The sequence below is a fragment of the Ambystoma mexicanum genome, chromosome 2p, assembly GCF_040938575.1.
Source record: "Ambystoma mexicanum isolate Mex_15411 chromosome 2p, UKY_AmexF1_1, whole genome shotgun sequence".
Lineage (NCBI taxonomy): Eukaryota > Metazoa > Chordata > Amphibia > Caudata > Ambystomatidae > Ambystoma > Ambystoma mexicanum.
The window spans coordinates 423,540,422-423,548,391 of NC_090923.1; positions in this window are offsets into that span (position 1 = coordinate 423,540,422).

Here is a 7,970-nt window from a genome sequence, read left to right on the forward strand (position 1 = left end):
TCCTTGCTTTGGTACGAAAAGTTACGTGAGTAGGGTCATCTTCAGGAAACCTCCCATTACATGCACACAGCCCATGAGAATACAATATAACATGGACCTTATTGGCATATGGATAAACAGACGAAGGAGACTTCACCACTGGTGCTGGGATGCCCCACAATTCATCTTCCTCGGCCAAATAGAACGGAGTTTGGCTAGGGGCCTCCAACTGGCAGTTAAAATCACCATCCAGGACACGGCATCATCATGCTCTGTAACCAAGGTATCTATGCTGCTTAATGTGCACGCAAGGGACGCTATGGCTTGATGATTTTGCCTTAAGTATACATTTAAGATTACTAAATTAGAGTCAACCTCACTCCTCACATTCACAGCAAGCATATCAGGTGAATTCAATTCTACTTGCGTACACACAACTATAAGGCTTTCATGAACCCAAATAAGAAGTCCACCCTTAGGACGGCCCCCAATGGATGAACAGCTGGTCTATGGAATGTCCGATAGTTTGACTTTTGAGTCGGAGCAGTACGCCATGTTTCCTGGAGACAAACAATTTTGAAGTTTTCTATAAATGCATGCCTATCAGGAACGATAAGCTCACTGGCCAGACCATTCACATACCAGGACAATAGCGAACATGGGGGATATGGCTTGAGCCTAGCACTCTCTGAACCACCCTTTTACCTAGAAGAAAGGTAAGGAACCGGGGCTGCCCTCAGCCAAATACCAGTACCCATGACGAGCCCCTACACCTGTCGCCATGGTACATAACAGAGGATTCACATTCATGCAGCTATAAACAATATCTTTCACACCCCTCGAGATGTAACAAGGAGCATTCAATGCAGGTGTTTTTAGAAATGAGGTTAAGGATACATTGGGGCTGTCAAGTAGTGTGTTCTTATTCCCAAGATGATGGTTGCAGCCCTCACAGCTAATCTCTTTACGGATCAACATTGGAGAGTGTAGGCCTGGAATGGCACTACACCAGGAATCATGAAGATGACAGGTCTTAAATACAGAATCCAGGCAAACCATAATACCTTTACTTGCCATGACCTCCTTGCAATTCAGAAAGCAGGATCTGACATGGGGGTTTATAAAAGTAAATCTGACATTACACCCCTCCCCGCAGAACATACAGTCTGAAAGGATTCTGCAGGTTGAAAAGATCAACATGTGATATCAACCCACAAGATCTCAGATAGCGTCTTGACCAAGGCACGCTTGTACGCACTCTTGTTCCCATGTGTTCTACCTTTAAAGGTAAATATTAAGTCCGTAGAGCGCCAGCCCTGCAATGGATCAGGTACTGGCTGTTTAAATTACTCCAACCTTGCAGGTGGCGTGGGTGAAGACATGTTCCGTCAAAGATCAGGTCTCACCGTAGGGCCCACTAAAGGTTGTATACTCTTGCTTTTTGACAATGCACACCTCCGGCCCTGTCCACTGCACTTGCACCTCTGAGCCTCATTCATGCCAAGGTTGAGAGATGGAGATTTGCTAGCAGCATGGGCTGGTACAGAAGTGCTGGCATCACACTGAGGGAGATCAGTGGCCCAATATTAGACTGGGCTTGCGCTGCCAACATTAGACAAGCCCTGTCCTTGGTCCCCATTGGGACTATCGGACACACAATATTAGAATTTCAAGTCCCTATAGTCTGCAAAGCTTGGTTCACCATATGCTGTCTTACATTAGCCAAGCCACTGACAGTAGGCATTGGGGGTAGGGGGGGCACATGTTATTGGGGGCATGGAGACAGAGTAAAAGACTCAAGATAATAGCTAAAAACTTCTCAACACAGTCATTACCACGCCTCCTCACTTTGCTTTGTTCCCACACTACATTTTCCAACTCTTTTAGATGTTGTACAATGTTTACCATAAATGGGGAGAAAGGGGAAAAGACACACGACTAGGACTCTCCTGCAACAGATTCCTGAGAGAACCAGCCCCCCCCACTCTCCCTAGTTGGCTTTAGAGGCCCCTGTCACTCCAATAGTTCCGGTAGAAGGCTAGTGCACTGCACCACATAATCAAAGGAGGATCGATCAAGTTCAATAATAGGATCTACAGATTGGTCTCCAGGGTTACCTACACCAGAATTATCGGGGCAACCGAGCAATATACCTCCCGCATCTTCTTGAGTCCCAACACATTCAATAATAATGTAATTAATTCCAGGGATTGCCTGAAAAACTCTGAACAACCTCCACACCTGTACAGTCCACAGAGTAACAAGCATTAGCTACATGCACCAGTGGCCCTTCACAGGCTAAGCAGTCTATCACTCAGAGACCCCCGTGATGCCCCAAGGATCTATCTGATTGATAGTCCATTGCAGACAAGTCTGGTGCCTGACGTTGACAGTTTTCCATTTAAAATCGATAAATCGAGCGTTCTAGGGCCTTCAAGATTTAGTGATCTGAGTATTCGTGGGTCCCACAAGCTAATTTACATGACCTATTAGAAGGCTCATTGGTCACATCCATGCTCTTGGATGGAGCAGGCTTGGCCAATACTACGGCTAGAGTAAAAAAACTTACATCCGAGACCAAAGATGTGTCATGCGTTTTAATTAATGTCAATGAACCTCTCAAAGTCTCCTGGGCCCCATGGGCCATTACGGTTCCCATGTTTTCCATATCTTCCACTTGAGACAAATTCAGCACTGGATCAGCAATGAAGGGTACGGCAGCAGAACATGTCCCCCTGGAAATCTGTCCTTCTTCGCAATCGTTCCCCCATAGGGATATTTCGCCATCAGTGATAATGATATGAGAGGGTCATCAACTGGCTCCGAGGGCAACCTTTGAACTTCCCAAGTGGGTGAAAAAGGAGAATTTTGGTTTGGATATGTGAGACCCCATTGAAAATGAATTGTCGGGTTGGAGGCTTGGGGGAGAAAGAATCCATTCTAAAGTGGGTGACACCTGCCAAAATAGAGTAGCCAACTTTTACAAAATAGTTTCCCAAGAACATTTTGGATGTGGTAGCTCATCAGAAGCGGCCTACAGTGCGTGCTGCGCACCATTGCATAGGACATCATTTGCGCACCCCCTTCATCATTTTGGGTTACATTAGTTGCAGATGGCATTTTAACACATACATAGAAAAAAAAATCACAAAACTGTAGGACCATTATACATACAGGAAACTCACCTATTCCAGCCCTGTCTGGGCACCACAGCTCTCAACTCAAATGCTTTTGTCGGATGCCACCTACCTTGCAATCAGCGGACTCACTCGCCAAAAAAGAAATCTGGTGTTTTCACCCACCCCAGTGAAACAAAATGTTGAGAGCTATGCCAGGCCCTGTAATGGTTTATTGAGAGGCCGCCATCAACACAGGGAGTTCCTTCCCTCCCCAAGCTTAGTGTCACACAACAAAATGGTTAATGTCAGTTCTTTTATTCAGAACTATCTCTAAATCATCTAATACGTCTTGGATCCCTCCCCGTGACTTACCAGTAAGCCAAGAACCAGGCCGGTGTACACAAAATATATTTATATTTATTTTAATTAGATGATCACAATCAAATGTCAAACACCACTTTATCTATGGCACAACACAATAAACTTCTTTCCACATAAATAAATCACACAAGTGGGTTGAAAAGACCACACATCACAATTCTTTACTTTCTACAAATTTCACTTCAAGAAATAATTAAACTGACCAATAAACAAAAACAATTACATATGCAATGCTGTGCAATTTCGATTTTCCTGCATGCTTAAAATGGGGGGTGAAAACAGAGTTCTCACTGCAGGAGCATGCCAGTGGGCTCTGCCACATTCAACATGGAGCAAAGTGAATGAATTGTGCTGAAAACCGAACATGCCTTTTAAAATGTTTGCTTTGCAACCTTAAAAAGTGCTGTTTTGGTGCTAGATCCATTCATTTCCATTGAATCATTGAGATTAAAAGGGTACTGCAATGCCCAGGAACATCCAGTGTGGCCCAGGGGAACTGGGCCTCATTGACTGACAGCTCTATAAAATGTATCTAATGAAAAAGCAACCCAGGAACCCTTGTTTTCATTTGGCTAAACTTTGCAACAAGTAACAGAATCAGCTGTGCAGAGAGAAACTCTAAACAAAGGCATGATACATGTATCCATACTGCAAACAATCCCAGCACTCAAGGGAAGAACTAGTGCTGACTAAAATTTGTATGTGCTGCAGAGGAAAATCGGATTTAAAGAAATCAGTTTAATGTGCTTTTCATGAATGAAGTGTAAAATCACCTCTTGTGGAAGCATGTTTTTGTTTAAAGGCTTAATTCTTTAAGAATGTCAAAGGATTGATAATGTGCAAAATCTACATATAAACTGTGTTCATTTTATATGTTTAAATGAAAGATTTAGGTGAAACTTAAAGTTAAACCCAGTCTGAGTTAATCAACTATAGAAAAAAAACAATTCTGCTCTGACAGTCCTTAGCCTGGGAAAGGTTGACACTTCACTGCTGGCAGAAAAGGCTAATTGCTGTTGGCAGGCCTCGCATACTCGTGACAATGGGCTTTATTAGACATTCATCTTTGTCCCAGGCAAAGACAATAGCCAGCTTGAACACTCATCCTTTCAGGGGAGGGGCAGGAAGCTCCACTCTCCAGGAAGAGGCCCCTCTTTGAACTTCAATGGACTTGCCATTTGCTCACACTTGGGAAGAAAAAAAAACAGACATGTGACTTTTGGATTTGAAATGCTTAGTTTGCCACTGAACTTCAAGACATTTAACTTGGCGGCAAGCATAAGAAAAAGAGTGAAAAGTACATACATTTAAATCTGAATTTATGCTAGCCATTTGAAAACTTGGTAGGATTTCTTACTGCGTAAGGAACAGAAGTTATGAAGAATGACCAATTGCGTAAAAACTATTAATGTTGCAAATCTAATATTGTGTACCTATGTTATAGGGGTGATTGCGCATATATGTACCGAATAAGGAAATGTTAAGCCATACCTTTTATCATTAAAATTGCCAAAATTCAACAGAAAGGCAAAACCAGGTCCCATCGACTTGGGAGTTGAATTAGAATGTGACCCACGAAATATGTAATTTATGTATCCGATTTTCTTAGAGGGCATAAGTATATAAATATGTATTTGTAGGAAAGTTAGATTTTGGTCCCAATAGCTATGTGAGGTTTCCAGATCATATCATAAAACATGACAACCCTTTCTGTCATCTAACCAGCACAGAGCAAGGCGGGAACTGTGCTCTTGCCCAATCATAGCCTTGTGCGTGTGGGTAGTAAGTCTGCCCCCACCATAAACTGAGTGATGTCATTTGGCAGGATAAATAAGGGAACCTCACAACACATAGATACACACTGGTTCCTGACTCCATCCTGATTTCCACGTGGCGCCCTGTTCCTGAATTCTCCATCTTGTTCTTGATTCCAGATTTCTTTTCAATGCCAAGGCCTCAGCATTGCTGAACTTCTTTTCAGCTAGGACCAAATCTTGAAACCATCCCAAAACCTAAGGGAAGCAATTTGATCCAGTTTGGCTTGCTACCATAAATGCTTGCCTGCTGAAACTCCCTATCTCACTGATCTCCGGTCTCCAGTAACCAGAGCAGTCCAGCACTGTCCAGTCCAGTCTGAGGTGCCAGTCCTGGTGACCAGAACCACCTAGCTGACCTAATTCTGCCAGAAGTGCCCTGCTGTCCTTAGACCCGATCCGTGATGACCAGAGCCCTTGACGATCCAAAATCATAAATTAAAGTGGACTGTAAGTATCAATAGGAATCATAGTGAACCATAGCATATATTGCCTTACATTGTTCTATCCCAATCTATAGCCTATCCCATCTTTAACTTAAGAACCTATAATATTGTCAGAACCATTCTTGCAACCCTGTCTGTGATTCTTAGTCTTAGCGCCAATATTTTCTTCACTTTTGTTTTACTAGACCATAAGCCATTAGTGATTTGGTTTAAATAAAATAGTTCCCATAAAGAAAACGGGGTAGCCACCACGTGAAGGGCTACAAGCGATGGTGTATTTCACCTGTTTTTCTTAAAAACCGTTTAGTGAATTTTAGGCGGGAATTCGCATTTCTGCAAATGTTTTGCACATGTGATTTTTAATTCCTATTATTTCCAAACTTCCATAAAGATTCAAAGTGTTTGCTGTTACGCACACTAAAGCTTGTGATTTTTTATCCTCTTTTCAGTATTGCTCCCATAGAGATTTATATCAATTTAAGGACTTTTTGCACACTTTTCATTGTTTTGCTCAGCCATTTTTCAAATGTTATTTTAAAAGTGTAAAATTTCCAAAACGTTTTTCTCTCTTGTTTGGGGAGGGAAGATTGCATTCAAACCCTGTAAACTGTTCTTTATTCCTGAATACCGGCTGCTTACTTACATCAGTGTAGTATTGATTATTTGTGAGTTGAGAACATTTTCAGGAGGAAATCTGAACTTAAGCGCTATCTTTCAAACAAGCCAAAACTGTTCTTTTGATGGTGTTTTATATTCTGTGTTGCTATAAGTGAATTCAACTGTCTTACCTACTTTCTTATTTGTATTGTCACTACATTGGTGATTGCTGCCCCATATATTAAAACATATGTTTGATTTGAATTTGAAATAAATAAATACATATTATCTTTACCAACCAGCCTGATTCTTGGTCCATTGTGACCTGGGGGTATTTTGAGAAGGGGTGTGATATAAGTAGTATATCACTCAGAATACTGAACCTATAGACACAATAAAATAAGTATTTCATTTGGGCACTGCATGCTAGGCTGAGACCAGGGTGTATAGCCTGACTGAAATCCTTAATAACTTACATAGACAGGGCATGGGTCTGGTCTCTCCACTCTCAAGGATGGCATACAGCTCTCCACCATAAGCACCAGTCAGCTTTTAGTCCTTCCCAGAAATAGACAGCTTCACCGAGAAGCAATCTCTGCAAAATCTCCTTTTGGGGTTTCCTGGCAGCTGTCAGATGGCAAGTTTCAGCAGCTCTCTGATGATCATTTTAGGAGCTCTCCCTCTCTCATAGTGCATCCACGTTATATAGCAGCAATGACATCATCAAGTTTACAATCCTGGGGAGTACCCTGCAAGAGTTTTTGTAAATAGGATTGGACAGTTGCCCTTCTCTCTCCCCCCACATCCAACCTCTCTCTAAGGATTGGCTTAAGAGTCTGGAACAGACATATGACAGCTTTTTGACATTTGTTCTCATGTCAAAATGTTGTCAAAAACTAGTAATGTGTCAAAAACATTGTAATTTACTAGTGACTGCTATAATAGGTATATATTTTCTGATTCAGCTAATCATGGGGAATAAAATAAAATGATAGCCAGGTCCACCCCATTTTGCATGACTGTTTGACAATTTTCTGCCATTTTTACAAAAAGCATAATAATTATGAACATGTAATTTACTCTCCCCATTCCTAATTTTACCCTCCATCAGGTCACCAACTCTTAAATTGAGGACATTTTCAGATCAGCCAAACACCCATTTTATCCATTACAATTCCTGCAGTCGCTGGTGGAGGAATTTTATATCCACAAAATCGCCTGGAAATTATCTGAAAAATGAAACATATATCTAGGCTGTACGACTTATGGTTGCTGAGAAAAAGGCCTACATTATAATAGTCCTTTTAAATGAATAGTAAATCATCATGTTGGGCAAATGCAAGCTCTGCTTCCTCCAGGCCATTTGTCTCTTTGATATTTGAAGTTGGTTGTTTGCAGATCGCAAATACCTGGGATCCATCAGCTAGAGCCATTTGCTCTGCATAGAACTGCCTTCAGAGACAGCAGTCTGGGGAACACTTGGTTTTTAACACTATTTAGGCAAGCCACATTTTATTGCATTCGTAATGCAGCAGGGGTAATGTCAGCAGGGGTACATTTTTCTCATGTCTTGCTTTAAACTGCAAACACACATGCACTGTTTGGTGTCAGTGTTTAAAATCCAGTTTTTCATG